The sequence below is a fragment of the Manis javanica genome, chromosome 12 (assembly GCF_040802235.1).
Source record: "Manis javanica isolate MJ-LG chromosome 12, MJ_LKY, whole genome shotgun sequence".
In the NCBI taxonomy this organism is placed as follows: Eukaryota; Metazoa; Chordata; class Mammalia; order Pholidota; family Manidae; genus Manis; species Manis javanica.
This window is the reverse complement of record NC_133167.1, coordinates 70,640,900-70,662,217: the sequence shown is the minus strand read 5'-3', so window position 1 is coordinate 70,662,217 and position 21,318 is coordinate 70,640,900. Positions and strand designations below refer to the sequence as shown.

Genomic DNA, 21,318 nt, shown 5'->3' with positions numbered 1-21,318 from the left:
CTACCGGGAAAGAGGATTCCGCTTCGCGGAAAGAAAGGAAATGAGGAATTTACAAGAAGTCCAAAGATTACTAGCTGCCATCGAAAAACCGAAGGCGGTAGCAGTTATACATGTACCAGGCCACCAATCAAAGAAGACGCCTGAGGCCACCGGCAACAAACATGCTGATGCAGAAGCTAAGAAGGCGGCCCTCTCGGACTCCCTTGTGCTTGTGGCCCTCGAAATACCTATACCTGAACTGCCCGCCCTGCCACCCAAATTTGAGTATTCCCCTCAGGATCTTGAGTGGGTTAGGAAACAAGTCTCAGGGAAAGTAGTTGGGGAGGGAAATTAGAGTAGGGACAAAGAAAGAAGATTGGTCCTGCCAGAAGCACTGGGACAGTACATGCTTGCTAATCTGCATAAGTCCACCCATCTAGGCTGGAAAAAGTTGCTCAGCCTTTTCCAGTCCATGCAGTTGGTGTTTCCCCACCAGAATGAGGCAGCTTGTCAGATCACGAGAGAATGCAGCAGCTGTACAATGTTAAAACCAGCTCCAAGGGAGCCGCACCCAGCAGGTACTCTAGAAAGGGGGAGGGCTCCAGGGAAGAGCTGGGAAATAGACTTCACTGAAGTAAAACCAGAGAAGTATAGATACAAGTATTTGCTAGTTATGGTGGATACCTTCTCAGGGTAGGTGGAGGCCTTTCCAACCAAGCATGAGACCAGCCAGGTAGTAGCAAAGAAAGTAATTGAAGAGATCATACCCAGATATAAGGTCCCTGAAACCATAGGTTCCGATAACGGCCCGGCTTTCATTAGCAAAATCCTGCAGAGATTAGCCCTGGCTTTGGGGGTAGATTGGAAGTTACATTGTGCTTATAACCTGCAAAGCTCTAGGCAGGTAGAGAGAATGAATCGGACCTTGAAAGAGACCCTTTCTAAATTGGTATTGGAGACTGGCAGAAACTAGGTGATCCTCCTTCCCTTAGCCACCTTCCGCGCTCGGAACTCCCCCTATGTACATAGTTTAACTCCATTTGAGATAATGTATGGAGCTCCTCCACCCATAATTCGGCAAGTGCAGCTCCCCGGGACAGGGGACCCAGCCCCTGACTATCTGAATGTGTTGCATGCTCTTGCTAAAGTGCAACAGGAAATCTGGCTCCCGATTAGAGCATATTATGAGGGTGAGAAGATTCTGAGCCTGGAACATGGCATAGTCCCAGGAGATATGGTATAGGTCAAGAGACACCAAGTAAAGACTCTCCAACCCAAGTGGAAGGAACCTTATGTTGTGTTGTCTACCACCCCCACTGCTTTCAAAGTTGATGGTATCACTCCCTGGGTGCATCACACCCACGTTCGGAAGGTTCTGCCTCATAAAGATCCAGAAGCCTGGGAAGAAGAGTGGAAGGTGCGGCGGCATCCTGTGGACCCCCTAAAACTACACTTAAGCTGAAGACGAAGGAGATTCTGCTGATAAGTGCCTTAGTCACCATCTCCCAGCTTGAAGGCACCAACCCCCCTCAGCCATGACCTGACCTAGATGTTGGTAAATGGCGCAACTGGGGAAGTCATTGGTACCACGGAACACAGGGCACCACTCAGAACCTGGTGGCCTGACCTGTTTTTCTGCCTTTGACGGATCAACCAAGATTACTGGACCCTTTGGGGGCTGGGGCCCTACACCCCTCTGGATAGCGCCCAAGGATTTTATGCTTGCCCGAAAACAGGTGAAAGCGATGCATGTGAGTAGAAGGCCTTCTGGTGTGCTAGCTTGGACTGTGTAACCTCGAACAATGGGAGTCAGAAATGGCCAGTTACAAAAGAAAATGCAGTCAAATTTTCTTATGTCAACCAGAACGTCCCACGTCACGTGCCCAGGGACAAGGCTTGTGACCAAGATCAGGATTAAGTACGAATTCAGTTCACCGAGATGGGCAAAAAGACTGAAGTATCGCGCTAGATAAATGGGCTAATGTAAGAGATAAAGTACTATAAATCCTGGAGACATGGGGAAGAAAGCTCGACCCTCACCATTAAATTAACCGTGTCAGTTCCCATGCCAGTTCCCAACACCGCCGTAAGTCCCAACCAGGTTATAACTCCCCTGAACCCTTCAAATCAGAACAAGAGCCTGGGCCAAAAAGATAAGAAAATGTCAACCAGAACGCTGGCCCCAGAACCCATAAAAAAACCGGGTCCATCGACCTCTGAATTAAGGGCCCAGCATGCTCCCTCTAGATTAGATAACCCCCCTTGTAAGAAATGGTGCAAGCAACAGCAGAGACTTTGAACCACACCACTCCCTCCCTCGCCGATCCCTGTTGGTTATGCTACCCGGGTTCACCCCCCTTCTATGAGGTGATCGAGATAAATAGTTCCTACACTATCAATGACTCCTATCCCACTCACTGGGACAATAGACTGAGAGGACTCACGATCGCTCAGGTCTCAGTCACTGGTACATGTGTGGGCACAGTCCCAATAATTCAGAACCAGTTATGCTCTTCCTACACTTACACCACATGGGAACAGCATAAGTAGATTATCCCCTCCTCGGGTTGGTGGCTCTGTTCAGAATCAGGCCTCAGCCCAGCCTTACACACCTCTGTGCTTAATGCTAACAGTGAGTTTTGTGTACTTGTGGCCATTTTACCTCGCCTAATGTATCACTCTCATGAGTCCTTCCTTTCTAATTGGAAAGAAAGGCTGAGTTCCCACCGGGAAAAGAGAGAAGTCTTTACTGCCCTGACCATTGGGACCCTCTTCTCCCTAAGGATGGCAGGGGCAGGCACGGGGGTCGCAGCCCTTGTAACTGGAGAAAAGAAGCTCACAGCCCTGAGGCTGACTGTTGACAGGGACCTAGAACAACTTCGACAGACAATATCAGACCTGGAACAATCCCTTACCCCCTTGTCAGAAGTGGTTCTACAGAACCGAAGGGGCCTGGACCTCTTGTTTTTAAGAGAAAGTAGACTGTGCACAGCCTTAAAGGAAGAATGCTGTTTCTATGTAGACAAAACAAGTGCAGTAAGAGACTCCCTGGCCAAACTAAAGAAAGATCTAGAGAAGAGGCATAAAGAATATGAAAGTAGCGAAAGATAGTTTGAGTCTTAGTTCAAATACAAACCTTGGTTCGCTACCCTCCTCTCGGCCGTTGCAGGGCCACCGGTCATCCTGCTGTTATTGCTTATGATTGGCCCGTGCATAATTAACAAGCTTGTTAAGTTTGTGCAAGAAAAGATTGACACTGTTCAACTTTTAGTCCTACGTCAAAAGTATCAGGCCCTAGATGCCGCTGTGGAAGGTTCCTCAGTTTGATCAAGAAAAGGGGGGAATGTAAAGGAATGCAAAGAACATCAAATATCAGACTAAAGTTTAACTGCACCCTAGAGCAAAACCACCCAGTTTATGTAGAAACTGCCTGAGGCTAACATTCCTGGACCCTACCCTAAGTTAGATAACTAGAAGTAAATGACCTCCTTGGGGTCGAAACTCGTGATAAGTCACATAGGAATGCTTGTGCAAAGGTCAGGCACCTCGTGTGTCCCTGTTCCAATTTTATTGGCCAAAGTATAGAATGTGTTTCAAATTCATTGGTTAGAGTAATGTGCAAGCCCCAGTGCAATGACTGTAGAAATCCCATATAAACCATATCTAAAGTTGCTTGGGAGTTGCAGCTCGGTCTCAGCCTGTGTGTCAGGGGAGGTGCTGTCAACCCCAGCTAGCTGGCTGAATAAAGACTTTGCTTAGATTTACATCTCCGTGCCTGTGTAGTTTGTTCTCTAGAGAGGCCTCAGAGTCCAGGGCCCTAACAGAAGTAGGACATGGGTTTTTGAAAAATGGAGGAGAATGACCTGAGTGGGAAGAACGACCCTTCTCTGTAAAATGACAGGGTTAAACTTCATAAGCTCTAAATTCTCAGTCTGAGAGTTTATGCTATTTGTTCACTGACTCAGCCCACAGGCAATGTCTGGACACCTGCCCTGTGCAGTCAGTAAGGCGAGACGCCACAGGGGCTTCTGGGATGGGGACTCGGGAAGGCAGCCGCCCACCTGGAATCACCATCTCCATGCTCATAATTCATGGTCCTTAAATATGAAGAATTTACCGTAACTTTTCATCTATTTGTCTATCAATAAAATCTTATGTATCCTACTAAATTCTAAACTCCTTTAAGATGGAAACTATTTCTTACATTTCTCTGTATCTTCTACACTTTCCAGATAGGATTATATAAGTAAGAGGATATTCATGAACTACTCATTGAATGTCTGATTAACTTACTCATTTAAGTACTAATGGAGAAGCTATTGTGCCTAAAGCACAGAAGGGAGTACTCTGGAGATGCAAGGATAAAATAATCTCTATGTCTAAGCAGCTTTTCCTGTGGTAGGGGAAATAAGTTGGTATGATTCAATTATTGCAAAAGAGGAAGAAATAAGAACCAAAAGAATAGAATAAAAAAAGGGTTATATGGGTCAATTGGTTGCATAAAGTGACATATACATGGTCAAGCTTCTGGTTTCTGCTCAAGGAATATTCTGTGTGCTATTGTATATAATAGATGTGTTACTTTTGGGGGTGAGGAAACTTAAAAAGTACCTGGTTCCACTTCTTGTTAAACGGTATCGTCTGTCTTTCCACCTTCCCTTTCTCTGGTGCCTCCAACAGATTATTTGAATTTTCTTATTAACACCAGAAGAAATAGAAATAGAAACAGACACCATCAATTTCATCTTTGTTATGTTGCTCCTTGTTGGACATTTTACTGAAAGTTAAGATTAGACTAGAATCGAAACACATTCAAGTTCAACATGGTGGCACCTTATTTCTAATGAGCGAAGCACAGAATTAAGACTCAGTGCACACGCCTTTAAGTGCATGTCTTCTCACACTTGCAGTGACCCTCCAAAAGCTGAAAACAAGCAGCACAAGTAGATGTCCCTAATGGGACAGGCTCCCTGGGTTGGAGCAACAGGCAAATCAGTGCTGAGCCAAGCTCACATGCCATGACCTTTCTGTCATTACAATTTCTGGCTTTCAAGCCTTACACAAAATGCTCATATAGGTCAATGGCTGTAAGAATGGTAATTATGATAATAACAATAATAGGCAACCTTAGTTTCCAGGGCTTGCTATGTGCTTGCACTGTTCTAAGCACTTGACACAAATTAAGTCAATAATCCCAATGATAATCACACAAAGTGGATGCTAACAGGCTTGTGGTACACCGTAAGGGTTTAATACATGTTCATTTCCTTCTGTTTTCCTAAGTTACTCTCTCTGCAAATGTAGTTCTTGGTGGCTTTTTATCTCCTTCAGTTCCATAGTTCTACTTACGCAAGAAGCCAAATGAAATAAAGACCCCTGACTGCTCCACATTATCATTTCCAGTTATGTCCACCAATTTCCAAATACAGAAACTGGTGATTACCAAGTCATGATTGCATTTCATAGCAAGTAAGATAAATTTTTTCAGAAAACAGGATTGCCAGTGAAAACTCTTTAGGTCCTGGAATTGAAGCCCAATATTTTACAAGTCAGGTTTTATAAAGCCTACACAGTGGTTAAATGTCCACTAGCTTTTAGAGTCTAGGCAATCTGCTCACTGGGTCTTCATTAGCTCAAGGACTGGCTGAGTAACTCCTCTGAGCCACAGTTTCCTTGTCAGTTAAATGGGGGAAGATTGTAGGATTGTATCTTGTAAGGTTGCCAAGAGGACTTAATGAAGTAAAGTGCTTGGCAAAATGCTTGGCACATGGTGCAATGATTTGAGCTATTATTACCTGAAGATTAGTAAATAATAGATGTCTTTCAATTTCTTCCAAGATGTCACTCCCAGTACCCTAGTGAATGTGGTGCAGGGGTCAGATCACTCAACTTGGAGTTAGGAAGCTGGGCTTGCCCCCTACCACCACTCAACAGCACTGGACCTGAGACTGCACTGCTTAGCCTTAGCTTCCCCACTTGGAGGTTGGCTATAATGTTTGCCTTGCCCATTTTGCAGTTGTGTGGTTCTCCAAGGGATAGTTTGAAAGCACTTTGTTAGTTGTCTCTACTGAGCCAGATAGCTAGAAGGATCATTCCAGGGTCTATTTTCCATGTAAGGAAAAGTGTGGCCTATGGGGCCAAGTGGTCTGAAGTCAGATGCCAGTTTCTCTGCTTTCTGGGTTGTAGGATCCTGTGCAAAATTCTGAACCTCTCTGTGGCTCAGTGTTTACTCATCTGTAAAATGAGGGTACTAATAGTGTTTAATGAACTGTGGTGTGGATAAATGAATTAATGCAGGAAAGCACTTTGAATAGTCACCTGGTGTATTATGAGCTAAATGCTGTTATTATATTGTGTATTTTAAAATCTAAGAGTTGGATGACCTTAGCTTTATCATGCCTACTAGTTTAAACATTCCTTGAGGTTTACCTACGTGTCACTTGAAAGAACAAGAAAGTATTTTGAATGCTCTGGTGGTTTAGGCAGTAGTGTTCTCCCACTGATAGCATTTAAGTTCAAACACAGTTTTGGGAATTCCTGCATGAAGGGCCCCCACGAGTAAGATGGCAAACTTCCGGATTCTCTTTGGGGTCCTTGGTTCCCGCTGGCACCACCTGAAGCCCAATCACCTCTCGCTCCCCTCCCAATCCCAGCACCTAGCCAACAGCCACCAGCCCCATAGAAGTGACACCTCAATCAATTCATGCCCCTTCCTATATAACCCAGCACCTTTCCCTAATAAAGCGGAATTCTCCAGTGAATTGCTGCTGTGTGTCACTCCTTTCCTTTCACTGCACATTGGTGTTAAGGTGATGTCCCAAACTTTCCATCATCTGCCACTTGATACCATTGACCTAATCTTCCAGGAACTTATGTACGGCCTTCAATTTGTCTTGGGGTAGGTCCATGATTCCCAAACTCTGTGCTAAGGCACCCAGGCATCTTGATGAATTTGTAGGAGGACCATGGGATATTGGAACTGTGGGGGGAAGGTGGCATGTCAGACACCAGGATTTGCTCACCTCCTGATTTACTAGCTTGAGACAGTCCACAGTTTCAACATGATTGTGTTGATCACTTTTGATGGAAGGATATCCTTACAAGGCTGTTTTCTGATATAGCTGCTGAAGGGTAACCGAATGTGTCACCCCAAAACAGGGTGTAACAGAGTGCAGAGAGCATCAAGTCATGAAAAAGAACTAATGACACTTAACCTGACTGCCTAGAGCGAGAGCCACCCAGTCTTTTCTTGTGTAAATTACCTGAGGCTTCTGAGAAATGCGCCTACCCTAAGTTAGATAACTAGAAGTGGGCAACAGCCAGGGAACACCTGGGGATGTAACCCGTCATAAGTCACATAGACATGCTTGGGTAAGCAAGAGATAACAATTGAAGCGGGCAGGCAACTGGCGTGTTCCCTAAAAAGGTTACAATGTTTACCATTGGTTACAATATAGAATGTGTTTTAAACCTATTAGTTGTAGAACTGTGCGGGCTTTGACGTAACTGCTGTGAAGATCCTATATAATCAATACCCAAAGTTGCTTCGGGGTCGGCAGCTCGGACTCGGCCTGCGTGTCAGGGGAGGTGCCGTTGACCCCAGCTTGATGGCTGAATAAAGACTTTGCTTGGATTTTCATCTCCGTGTCTGTGTGTCTTGTTCGCTGGGAAACCCCCGAGTCCTAGACCCTAACATTTGGGCGATCATCTGGGATCCGTGCGGCTTCCCTGAGAACAAAGGACGGCTGGAGGCAAGGTCTAATTGTCCAGACGGGGCAGTGTAATTCGAGGGTCGCTGCGTCGTGTCTGCATAAATCCATTATAAAGCGGGAGTCGCCATCCTGTGTATAGTCTCGGGTTAGTGACCCTGAGTGAGAGAGTCCGGGTTGGTAGTCCCGGCCCCCGGGTTAGTGACCCTGAGTGAAGTCCAGGTGACTAATCCTGGCCCTACGGTCTGAGTGACTCGGCCTTAGGAAAGCAAGTCTGATCGGCAGGAACCTGGCGCCCGAGGAGGAAAGGATCGAGCTCGTCACCCTGCGGCAGTCCGAGTGGACGCCTTTTAGGAGAATCACGAGAGTTTTTGAGGATCCTGAAAGTGGTGAAGGTGGTGCGCACCAGAGTGAAAGAAAGACCGGTCCGAATGAGTGCGATCAGATGTGGTGTGTGTGCTTGGTGTTATCATTGACTGTTTATTGTGTTTTAGTTTCAGTTTATATTTTTTGCGTTTCTCATTTTAAGTTTCCTTGTTCTAAGGTTCTCCTGCTCTCTCCGTTCCTCCTTTCTGCCACTACATCATTCCCCGCGGGCACGGGTCAGGCAATTAAGAGCCATTAGGGCGCCCACTGCTAGAAGACTCCTGTGACAAGATAAGAAGGTCACAGCCGTGAATCCCAGATAAATTCGCGTCCCCCGCAGAAGAAAAACTGTGCAACGACAGGCACCCGTTCACAAGCACATACAACAGTCATCTTGTTTGAAGTGGCATCTTCATCCTTCACCTTTGTCTCCCTCATATTCTTTTTCTTCTTCTTTTTCACTATGGGTCAGACTCAGGCTACTCCTAAGAGTCTGATCCTTTCCCATTTCCCAGAAGTCAAGGAACAGGCCATAAATATGAGCCTTGGCATCAAGAAGGGTAAGCTCGACACCTTTTGCTCAGTCGAGTGGCCTTCCTTTGGAGTAAGCTAGCTGACCCAGGGGTCTCTTTCCCTGGACCTTATCGGCAAAGTCAAAACCATTATCTCCCAACCAGACCCTGAGGGCCACCCTGACCAACTCCCCTATATCTTGGTCTGGGAAAATCTAGCCGAGAACCCTCCATCCTGGCTGAGGCCTTTTCGTGGGTAAACTTCATACTGACCCACTAAAGACCTCCGTCCTAGTTGCTCAGGAAAATTTAAAGCCCTCTGATCGCAGGGCCAGAAATCCTGTGGGCCCGAGTGCGCCACCTGTCCTCCCCAATAGTTCTCCTCTCTACCCCCTTCTGCCGATTGAGCAGCCACCCCCATATGTGGAAGAGAGGGGTGAAGCCTCTGGAAGGATAGAAAACGAGGCTGGGGAACCCAGCGGGAACCAGACAGCCGCAGCTTCCCCAGACTCTTCAGCAGAGGGAGGCAGGAGGCCGGAAAGAGCTTCTCCACACTCCCCTGCCCTGGCCCCATGCTGGGGGCCAGGTAGAACAGGAGGAATGCAGTTAAGGCCTCGGGGGGCCAGGGAACAAGAAGGGGAGGCTCCCTCCTCCACCTCAGAAGGAGCAGTGCCGGTTCTGCCTGTACGTGCCATTGGTACAGGCATCGCTCAACAATATCAATACTGGCCCTTTTCATCTAGTGACCTCTATAATTGGAGGACTCAGAACCCTCCCTTCTCAGAGGACCCCAAGTGTCTTATAGGTCTAGTGGAGTCCATTATGTTTACCCATCGTCCCACATGGGATGACTGCCAGCAATTTTTCCGCACTCTCTTCACGACGGAAGAGCAAGAGCGTATCCTCAATGAGGCCAGGAAAAATGTCCTCGGAGAGAGTGGAAGACCCACTACCCTCCAGCCCATCATGGATGAGGCGTTCCCCCTTACGCGCCCGGATTGAGACTTCGGGACTGCAGAAGGTAGAGAGTGTCTCCGGGTCTACCACCAGACTCTGATGACCAGTCTCCGGGCGGCCGCCAGACGGCCCACTAACCTGGCTAAGGTAATAACTATTGTTCAGGGAGAAATGGAAAGCCGAGCCGCTTATCTGGAAAGGCTGTTTGACGCTTACAGACAGTACACCCCCATAAACCCGGAAGCAGAGGAACATAGGTCAGCTGTAGTCCTCTCATTCATCAACCATGCAGCCCCTGATATCCGGAGAAAACTCCACAAGCGGGAGGACCTGGGGGAGATCTCTATTAGAGAACCACTGCAGCAGGCGGAGAAGGTCTTCAATGCTAGAGAAACTCCGGAGGATAGAGAAGAAAGGCTGAGGAAAGAGAAATGGGTAATGCAGGAGAAAAATAGGAAGGAAGACAGAGAATTTCAGAAGAGGGAGAACAAGAAGCAGAGGGAGGAGATGGCCAGGATATTCCTGGCTGGTTGAAGGAGGGCCCTAGGCCACCTCGAGGAACAGGACCCCGCCAATCCCGACTAGGACGAGATCAATGCGCCCTGTGTAAGAGATATGGACATTGGAAGAGGGAGTGCCCCCAAAGGAGGGAACAAGGAAGAGGGAAACCTGTTAAGACCCTGCACCTAGGAGAGGAAGATTGATGGGGACGGGGCTCGGCACCCCTCCCCGAGTCCTGGGTAACCCTGTGTGTGGAGGGGACTCCCATTGGGTTCATGGTAGATACTGAGGCACAATATTCAGTTCTTAACCATGCCCACGGTCCCCTGAACCCAGGACGCACAAGTATAGTCCAGGGAGCGACAGGGTCCAAGAAATATGCCTGGACCACTAGCACAAAAGTGGACCTAAGAAGGCATCAGGTCTCTCACTCATTTCTGGTCATACCTGAGAGCCCCGCACCGTTGTTAGGTAGAGACTTACTAACCAAGGTTGGGGCGCACATTCATTTTGAACCCGAAGGGATGAATATCATGGACAAAGAAGGGCAGCCCCTACAACCGGCGCATGTGTTAACTCTGTCCCTGGCCGACGAACATCATCTGTTTCAGGCAGATCAAGAAAAGGGGGGCCGGGGAGAAATGGACTCTTGGTTAAAGAAGTTCCCTTATGCATGGGCTGAGGCTGGAGGAATTGGTCTCGCTAAACACCTATCCCCAGTCATTGTTCAACTCAAAGCCGTGGCTCTACCTATCCGGGTCTGGCAATATCCAATGCCGGAAGAGGCTAAGAAAGGGATAGCACCCCATATCCATAGACTGTTGGAGACAGGAATCCTTAAAACCTGCCAATCTGCATAGAATACACCCCTTCTTCCAGTGAAGAAGCCTGGCAGTAGAGATTACAGACCAGTGCAGGACTTGCAGAAAGTCAATGAGAGGGTAGAAGACATCCATCCTACAGTGCCCAACTCTTACACCCTACTCAGCCACCGGCCACCCACGCATGTGTAGTATACTACTCTGGACCTGAAAGACGCCTTCTTTAGTATCCCACTTTCTGAAGTTAGTCAGCCTTTGTTTGCCTTTGAGTGGCAAGAGCCGGGTGGGGGGGGGAGGCGGGGAAGAAAAGGGCAGCTTATCTGCAGGGCTTCAAGAACTCTCCCACCTTATTCAATGAAGCCTTAAGCCAGGACCTGGAGCCCTTTCACAGGAGCCACCCCCTTGTGACACTGCTGCAGTATGTAGATGACCTATTGCTGGCCACGGAAACCCGTGAAGAGTGCGAAGAAGCCACGGGGAACTTGCTGGCTGAACTGGGCGAACTGGGATATCGAGTCAGTGCCAAGAAAGTCCACATCTGTCAGAGGTCAGCGGTCTACTTGGGGTACAAAATATCTAATGGGGCCAGGTAGCTAACGCAGGCTATGAAACAAGCTATCCTGACTATCCCCATCCCTTCCTCATCCCAGAGAGTGAGAGAATTTCTTGGCTCAGTCAGGTTTTGCAGGCTCTGGATTCAGGGTACGCAGAAATAGCCTGACCGCTATATGAAGCGACCAAAGACGGGCCGGGCTGGCAATGGACTCAGGAACAACAAGAGGCTTTTGACAGACTAAAAGAAGCTCTCCTCCGGGCCCCCGCCCTATCTCTGCCAGACCCAGAAAAACCCTTTATCCTGTTTATAGATGAAAAGAAGAGAGTGGCTAAAGGAGTCCTGGCTCAGTGCTGGGCCCATGGAAAAGACCTGTGGCCTATTTGTCCAAGAGACTAGTCCCAGTGGCCTCCGGGTGGCCACCTTTTCTGCATATCCTAGCAGCTATCGCTCTACTGGTAAAGGAGGCAGACAAACTGACTTTTGGCCAGAACCTGAGAGTAACAGCCCCATATACCGTAGAGGGGATCCTCAAGCATCCTCCAGGAAAATAGATGATGAACGCAAGACTCACCCACTACCAAGGGCTCCTACTAGATTCTCCAAGAATCACCTTCTTTGACCCGGTAACCCTAAATCCTGCCACCCTTCTGCCGGACCCAGATCTGACGACCCCCATCCATGACTGTAGAGACATCCTTTCTGAAATTATCCAGGTGTGAGCAGACCTCAAAGACACACCGTTACCAAACTGTGATTAGTATATGGATGGGAGCAGCTTTGTGCAGGAGGGGGTCAGGAGAGCAGGCTCAGCAGTAGTAACCCACGAAGGGGAAGTTGTCTGGACCGCAGCTCTGCCCCCTGGCACCTCAGCACAGAAGGCGGAACTTATTGCTCTCGCTGAGGCCCTGGAAAGAGCAGAAGGCAAGTGAGCCAACATTTACACAGATAGCAGATATGCCTTTGGCACTGTCCATGTCCACGGTGCCATCTACCGAGAAAGAAGATTCCATTCTGCGGAAGAGAAGAGACTGAGGAATCTGCAAGAAGTCCAAAGACTACTAGCTGCTGTCGAAAAACCCAAAGTGGTAGCAGTTATACATGTACCGGGTCACCAATCAAAGAAGACACCTGAGGCCATCGGCAACAGCCATGCTGATGCGGAAGCTAAGAGGGCAGCCCTCTTGGACTCCCTTGTACTTGCAGCCCTCGAAATACTCATACCTGAACTGCCCGCCTTGCCACCCAAACCTGAGTATTCCCCCCAGGATCTTGAGTGGATTAAGAAACAAGTCTCGGGGAAAGTGTTTGAGGAGGGAAATTGGAGTAGGGACCAAGAAGGTAGGTTGATCCTGCCAGAAGTATTGGGGCAGTACATGCTTGCTAATCTGCATAAGTCCACCCATCTAGGCTGGAAAAAGCTGCTCAGCCTTTTCCAGTCCGCGCAGTTGGTGTTTCCCCACCAGAATGACGCAGCTCGTCAGATCACGAAAGAATGCAGTAGCTGTGCAATGCTAAGACCAGCCCCAAGAGGGCTGCACCCAGTAGGTACCCGGGAAAGGGGGAGGGCTCCAGGGAGGAATTGGGAAATAGACTTCACCGAAATAAAACCAGGGAAGTATGGATACAAGTATTTGCTGGTTATGGTAGATACTTTCTCTGGGTGGGTGGAGGCCTTTTCAACCAAGCATGAGACTAGCCAGGTAGTAGCAAAAAGATTAATTGAGGAAATCATCCCCAGATATGGGGTCCCTGAAGGAATAGGTTCCGATAACGGCCCGGCTTTCATTAGCAAAATCCTGCAAGGACTAGCCCTAGCTTTAGGAGTAGATTAGAAGTTACATTGTGCTTATAACCCACAAAGCTCTGGGCAGGTAGAAAGAATGAATCGGACCCTGAAGGAGACCCTTTCTAAATTAGTATTGGAGACTTGCGGGGACTGGGTGACCCTCCTTCCCTTAGCCATCTTCCGCACTCGGAACTCCCCCTATGTACATAGTTTAACTCCATGTGAGATAATGTACGGGGACCCTCCACCCATAACCCAGCAAGTGCAGCTTCCCAGTGCAGGGGACCCATCCCCTGACTATCTGTGTGTGTTGCAAGCTCTTGCTAAAGTGCAGCAGGAAATCTGGCCCCTGATCAGAGCATATTATGAGGGTGGGGAAATTCCGAGCCCGGAACATGGCATAGTCCCAGGGGATGTGGTATGGGTCAAAAGACACCAAGTGAGGACTCTCGAGCCCAGGTGGAAAGGACCTTACGTTGTATTGTTTACCACCCCCACTGCTCTTAAGGTTGATGGTATCGCTCCATGGGTGCACTACACCCACATTCAGATCCTACCTTGTAACGATCCAAGGAACTGAAAAGAAGAGTGGAAGGTGCAGCAGCATCCTGCCAATCCCCTAAAACTACACTTAAGCCGAAGATGAAAGAGATCCTGCTAATAAGCTCCTTAGTATGGATCTTCACGGGAGCCACATCTGTGGGGATCAGAGGCACCAACCCCCATCAACCAAGGAACCTGACCTGGATGCTGATTGATAGCGACAATGGGGAAGTCATCAACTCCACACAACGCAGTGCGCCAATCGGAACCTGGTGGCCTGACCTGTATTTCTGCTTTTGGCAGATCAACCCCGTTTACCGATCCATCCCTCCAAATTTGGCTCACTCCCATGGGTTTTATGCTTGCCCAGGAACAGGTAAAGGAAGGCACTGTTGGGGGGGGCATGTCTTCTTTTGTGCCAGCTGGGACTGTGTATCCTCGAATGATGGGGATTGGAGATGGACAGTTACAAAAATAGATTCTGTCAAATTTACTTATGTCAACAAGGGCATCCCTCATCACCAGCCTTGTGACAAGGCTTGTGACAAAACGGACCAGGATTGGGTAAGAGTTCAATTCACCGAGACGGGCAAAGACACTGAGGTATTGTGCTGGATAAACGGACTAGCGTGGAGAATAGTGTATTATAAATATGGGGGGCATGCCGGCTCGACTCTCATCATTAAATTAACCGTGTCAACTCCCACGGCCGCCGTAGGTCCCAACCCGGTTATAAATCCCCAGAAACCTTCAATCCAGGACAAGGGCCTGAGCAAAAAGGATGAGAAAATGCCGACCAGAACGCTTGCTCCAGAGCCCACGAGAGGACCAGGTCCATCGTCCTCTGGGTTATGGGCCCAGCACACTCCCTCCGGGTTAGATAATCCCATGTGGGAAATGGTGCAAGCAGTAGTAGAGACTCTTAACCACACCACTTCCTCCCTCACTGATCCCTGTTGGCTATGCTACCCAGGTTCACCCCCCTTCTATGAGGCAATTGGGATAAATGGCTCCTACACTATCAACAACTCCGATTCCACTTACTGGGACGGGAGACCGTGGGGATTTACAATTGCTCAAGTCTCAGTCATTGGTACGTGTGTAGGCACAGTCCCGACGACCCTGAGCCATTTATGCTCCTCCTATAATAACATTACGTGGGAGCAGGGAAAGTGGATTATACCTTCCTCGGCCTGGTGGCTCTGCTCAAAGACAGGCCTCACTCCAGCCCTATCCACCTCTGTGTTCAATGCTAACAGTGAGTTTTGTGTGCTGGTGGCCATTCTACCTCGCCTAATGTATCATTCTCATGAATCTGTCAGAGCTCCAGGCCTGCCACTCTGGCATCTTGATTATTGAGCTGCAGGAACTTGAAAAACAGCAAATTCAGAGAGAAATTTTCTCTGAATTCCTCTTCTCTGCCTAAAGACAGAACTTCCCAAAGGAACTCAGTTGTCATCAACCCCTTCCCAGGAGTTTGATTCCCAGGGAAAATGAACTCTTAGTGCAGCAGAGGAGACTAGAAGTTGACACCACACCCCAGATGCACTTTGTCACAGCTCCCGCCTGTTGTGCTAGGGGCTCATTCATCCTTACTAAAAATCATTTACTTTCCCCTAAAAGGTCCCTTTTCTCTATTAAGATGGCATTTGAACCAGAATTTTAAGCCACCTGGGAGAGTTACTCATTTTCCCCTGGGGATCTCCCACACACTCAGTAGGTACACATATTGTTAGGGTCTAGGACTCTGGGGTTTCCCAGAGAACAAGACACATGGACATGGAGATGAAAATCCAAGCAAAGTCTTTATTCAGCCAGCAAGCTGGGGTCGACGGCACCTCCCCTGACACGCAGGCTGAGTCCGAGCTGCCGACCCCAAAGCAACTTTGGGTATTGATTATATAGGATCTTCACAGCAGTTATATCAAAGCCCGCACAGTTCTACAACTAATAGGTTTAAAACACACTCTATATTGTAACCAATGGGAAACATTGTAACCTTTTTAGGGAACGCGCTAGTTGCCTGCCTGCTTCAATTGTTATCTCTTGCTTACCCAAGCATGTCTATGTGACTTATCACGGGTTACATTCCCAGGTGTTCCCTGGCTGTTGCCCACTTCTAGTTATCTAACTTAGGGTAGGCGCATTTCTCAGAAGCCTCGGGTAATTTACACAAGAAAAGACTGGGTGGCTCTCGCTCTAGGCAGTCAGGTTGTGTCATTAGTCCTTTTTCCTGACTTGATGCTCTCTGCACTCCGTTACAATATGAACAGACTTCTGTTTGTTTTTCTGTTGTTAATCTTTTACTACAGGAGTCCCAGCCAAGAAGTGAGAAAATTATTTTTCTTCTCTACACTGTGATAAAAACGAAGTCTCACAGGAAAAAATCAAAGGAAAACAGGACATGAGGTGGTGGAGCCCGACCATGTATACAGTGAGTGCACAGCCAAAGGTTAAGTAGTTGTGGTTAAGAATGAATTATTTTCCTTTCAATTTATAGATATTACTTTTTCAATTGGCTATTAAGTTTGTAGAACAAAAATATGTATTATGCTGTTTGGAACCAACTACTGAATAAACTGAATTGTTAGGTACCTCTTTTGGCCTGGAATACTGGAAAAATGTTACTGGGACACTGAGGGCACAGTGAATGTAGAGAATTTGGGAACTGCTGGCTATCTTTCAGGATTTTCTTTGAAAAAAGTACGTGAGGCAGGGCCTCATTTCAACAAGGGCCCGGAAGCTAATTTGTGTATGGTGGTAAAGCTTTGCAATCTCAGATTTATCTTTTGTACACACCCCTTGGTAGTACAGAGGACACCAGAACATACATGGAGGAGGTGGGGAAATCACATTTTCCATAATAAACTAGAAATGACTTCTTTACTTTGTAGTACATCCCTTTTGGCTTCTGGAAGTTTCTCTGCAGTTTATACAGAGTTTAGCTACTGATGAGCAATGTTGTTTTGTGAGCTTTGATTTGCACATGAATACCGTCCTACAGTCCTGAGGGAATGCAAAGCAGATACATTTGCAATTGAATATCCACTTAACATTTGATCTGGGTTTGAAGTCTCAATTTCTAGTCAACTGAATACTCTACTGGGACTCTTGCCCAGATGTGAGTCCCTGGGGATATAAATATTTTGTGCTTACAGTTTTGTGCTCCATCCTTTGAAGAGATGGGGGATAGAGAAGAGAGAATTGCCCTGTGAAATGCATGAACGTGCAAAGATGTAACTCCAGGGGGAAATTCTTGGGGCAAAATACCTTTGAAATCTAAATCAGTCAAAGGGAGAAGTGAAGTTAAGAAACCTGTTTATTTCTTACAAGCAGTCATCCTGTCTCTCTCCTAATTCAACAGCAGCAGAAGAGAGCTCCACCCAACCTCTCCCATACAGATAAGCCTTCACACACCTGTGTTATCACCTATCAATATGAAGATGGACTACTTTCTCCACCCCTTGGAAATACTTATTGATATGCAGATATACTAAAGCCAGGTGAGGGATTCTGGAAATATTGCAATTTTACCCACACCACCTTGTCCTCACACACTACAGTGACTTTTCTCTGCATTCATTTCCTTCATTTTTCTTTATCAAATATGTGCACACTGAGATATCAGATACCAATGGAAAAGTTGATGATGAAAAACAAGTGTCATGCTGCCCCCTCCAATCCAAATCCCATTTAATTCTCCCACAGAAATCTCTTGAATCTATTTTTTGAGGTCTTCTACTGGCTAGCTTCATAACTGTAAGTCCGGGGAGAGGAAATCCCGGGGCAAAATACCTCTAAAAATGTAAATCAATCAAGGGAGAAATAAAGTTTAAAACCCATTTTATTGCCTACAACCTACGTGGTCCAGGGCTGTCTTTCTTGAAAGGAAAGGAGCGACACACAGCAGCAATTCACCGGAGAGTTCCACTTTATTAGGGAAAGGTGCTGGGTTATATAGGAAGGGGCATGAATTGATTGAGGTGTCACTTCTACGGGGCTGTTGGCTGGTGGCTAGGTGCTGGGACTGGAAGGGGGGCGAGAGGTGATTGGGCTTCAGGTGGCGCCGGCGGGAACCGAGGACCCCGAAGAGAAGCCGGAAGTTTGCCATCTTACTGGTGGGGGCCCTACATTCCCCCCTTTCTCCTATATGGGGTTGTGGACGTTGCTTTCTCTCTGGCTGCTTCCTGCTGAACAAGGGCGGAGAAGGGAGTGAGGGCTTGAGGATTGGAAGGAAAGGGTTGATAGGACTCCCCACAGAAAGGATGAGTACATGTGGACTTCTTCAGGTTTGGAAATCAATGAAGGTTCCCTGTAACCATAGGTCGAGGACCTGTTGATTCCAATGGTGCCAAGAGGATATGGGTGTCAGGAGCCAGGCATCTGCGGCCATTGTTTCCAGGAACAGTTTCCAGTGGAGAGAGGGGTCCATCTCAGTGTGTGGTGAGGAGGTCACGTGAGGGTGAGGGATCTTCTGTGGCCAGAAGCTGGTAGTTCCTGAGTAAAAGCTGGTTGAAAGCTTGATTAGAGATTTTTCCGATTTGGGATTTGATGAACTTTATTATACAGGGTAAGAAGAGACAGGCGAGAAGAATGATTATTATGGGGCCTGCAGTGGGCTAGAGCCAGGTGAGGAGGGGATTTGTTAGTATTGAAGAGAATGGGTTGGAATTGGAAGCAGAGTGGAGGCTGGAGGCAAGGTCGGTGAGTTTGGTCATGTCAGTTTCTACAATGCCGGATTCGTTGATGTAATAGCAGCACTCTTCCCAGAGGAAGACGCAGGTGCCGCCCTTCTCGGCTGTAAGCAGATTTAGGGCCCGCCGGTTTTGAAGGGTGACTTTAGCTAGTGAACTGACCTGTCTTTGGAGAGAGGCTAGGGAATCGGCAGTGGATGTCAGGGATCCCTCAAGTTTGGCATTGAGATCTCTAACTGCCTATAGAGAGTGACCCAAGGCTTCTCCCGAAAACCCTGCCACAGTGGCTGAGGTGATCAACGAGATACTGACCATGATGGGAAGGAAAGCAGCTCTTTTTGTGCGCGAGGGCAGGGAGGTTGGAGCTCAAGAAATTCTGCCATGCTGTAAAGTGTAAGCTGTGGGATTAGGGTGACGAGAATGCAGGGTGTATCGGAGCTGAGAGGCAGTGAGTTGAAAAGACTGCCATTACACCAAAAGAAGTGTCCCAGTTGTGTAAAAGTCTTAGAGCCGGAGGTAGGCGTGTAGATAGAGAGGCAGTGAAGTGCACTGGAGGGGGGTGGAGTTGGGCCTACACAGTGGTGGATGGTGAGATTATCTGTGTATTCTGGTTCCCATAGGGGTATGCCTGCCAGAGGGCAGAGGGGTTGTCTTTCTGCATGGAAGGAGTAGTTGGAAATATTAAGGGGCACGGCGGCCAGCAGTGGGCGCTGTAGTGATGCACACAAGAAACAATTGGCGGTGTTAAGGGTGTGGTTGAGAAAGATGGTGGTGTCCTGAATGAGCTGTAACGAAGAGTAGGAGAAATGAGAAGAGGGGCGGGGATAAGAAGATGAAGAGGTGCCGTCAAGAGTTTGGATAATGACTTTTTCGGAATGTCTGCTATCTGATGCAACTTGAGAGATCTGGGAATGAGAGGGAACATACTTTTGAGAGATATGAAGGGTACCGTGGGGGATCGAGGACCCCCCCCGCCGTAGTAAACTGAGGCTGTGACTCTGGCAGCCCATCGAGACTCCCAGGGATCTGGGATTGAGAAGAAGAATGAGCCGATGGGATATTTCATGAAACGGTTTGAGGAGTAATACTGTGGGTACTGGAAGATACCCATGTAGTGAATGGCGCAAGACTAGTAGGGACATCTCCTGAAGGTGTCTGGCCATTGCCTGCAATAGGCTTGTTTTTGGTCATAGAGGAAGCAGAGGTAGGGAGAATAAGGGTAGCTGCTAATGAACACTTCAGTGGAGGGAGGAAAGTGGAGGTATAAAGGCTCAGAGCAGCTTTTTAGAGGGCAGTCTCGTGTGGCAATGAGGGCAGTAACTTTTGTTTGATGCTGTGTGTAAGTCTGTCTGACTTTGAATCGCCATACAAAGGAGGCTGGGGTGGCGGGGAAGACAATAAGAATGAGGAAAAAAGCAAGAGAGCAGTAAAGGAGGAAAAAGTCATGATTTGGGTATGGATGGCAAAGGGGGTGAACGGGATTTTGGAGGAAAGAGGACAGTAAGGTCAGGAATCTGGAGGGAGGGAGAGTCTGTAAACTTTTGTAGGTTAAGAGATCTTTTAGGTGATGTGGGGACAGAATGGTAAGGGGTGCCCTGAATGTCAGTTTATGAGCTGCCTTCTGCAAGAGCTGTCTAGCGACTAATGCTCGTAGGCACGGGGTCCATCTCCGAACTGTGGGGTCTAATTACTTGGAGAGATAAGCTACTGGGGCAAAGGATGGGCCATAATATTGGCCTAGGACTCCTAGAGCTTGACTGGACCTCTCATGAATGTATAATGAGAAGGGCTTTGACAAATCAGGAAGATGGAGAGCTGGAGCTTCCACAAGGGCTTGACGGAGCTTAATGAAGGAGTGTCGGGGTGAGGATGATAATGGTTCTTCAGGGGGGCCCTTGCTGAGGTCATATAGGGGTCTTGCCAATAGGGAGAAGTTAGGGATCCACGCTCTAAAATACCCAGCTAGGCCTAGAAAGGAAAGGATTTCTGTCTTGGTTTTGGGAACGGGCAGGTCAGAGAGGAGTCATTTTCTGTCTAAGGTAATGGACTTTCTTTGTTGAGACAGAAGGAATCCAAGGTAAGTGACAGAAGGGGAAGAGATTTGAGCTTTGACGGGGGATAACCCGGTAACTTCTGGAAGCTAGAAGGTTAAGTAGAGACGCAGTGTCAAGTTGAGACTGTTCCCACAAGGGACTGCATAGTAGAAGATCGTCTACATATTGTAATAAAGTGGACTCAGGGTGATCATGATGAAACTGTTTGAGGTCTTGAGCTAGGACTTGTCCAAAAATATGGGGACTATCTTGGAAGCCTTGTGGCAAAACTGTCCAAGTAAGTTGTTCAGAATGTCTGGTGCATGGGTCCGTCCAGGTGAAGATGAAAAAATCTTGGGAGCAGGGGTCTAGAGGGATAGAAAAAAATGCGTCCTTGAGATCTAGGACTGAGAAGTGGGATGCTGAGGCAGGGATCTGAGATAAAAGGGTGTATGGATTTGGAACTAAGGGATGGATAGGGACAACGGCCATGTTGATAAGGCGAAGGTCTTGGACAAGGCAGAAAGATCTGTTGGTTTTTTTTAACAGCTAATATGTGGGGGTATTAAATGGGGAGTGAGTGGGTCTGAGGTAATTTTTGTTTAAGAGATCTTGAATGATGGGTTGGAGACCTATGAGGGCTGAAGTGGTTTGGGGGTATTGGGCCTGACAGATATACTGAGAGGGGTCATGTAATTTGATAGAGGCAGGGGGACATAGGGCCACGGAGGGGCTTGTAATGTCCCAAACTTTGGGATTTACAGGGTGTATGAGGGCAGAACCGGAGCTTTCATTGGGTAGAGGGGGGTTGTCGGCTATGAGGGCCATCAGAAAGGGAGTACTGGGGGCTGTGGGAGTGGA

General features: G+C 47.8%; 1 long non-coding RNA gene across 1 annotated transcript in view; it reads left to right on the top strand.

The window, feature by feature from the left end:
• LOC118970569 (uncharacterized) overlaps positions 1-21,318 on the top strand; it is a 158,342-nt gene that overhangs the window by 74,957 nt on the left and 62,067 nt on the right. The window contains exons 2-3 of the long non-coding RNA XR_005058623.2: positions 16,043-16,164; positions 17,095-17,233. This is a non-coding gene — a long non-coding RNA (uncharacterized lncRNA). The remainder of the gene's footprint in view (positions 1-16,042; positions 16,165-17,094; positions 17,234-21,318) is intronic.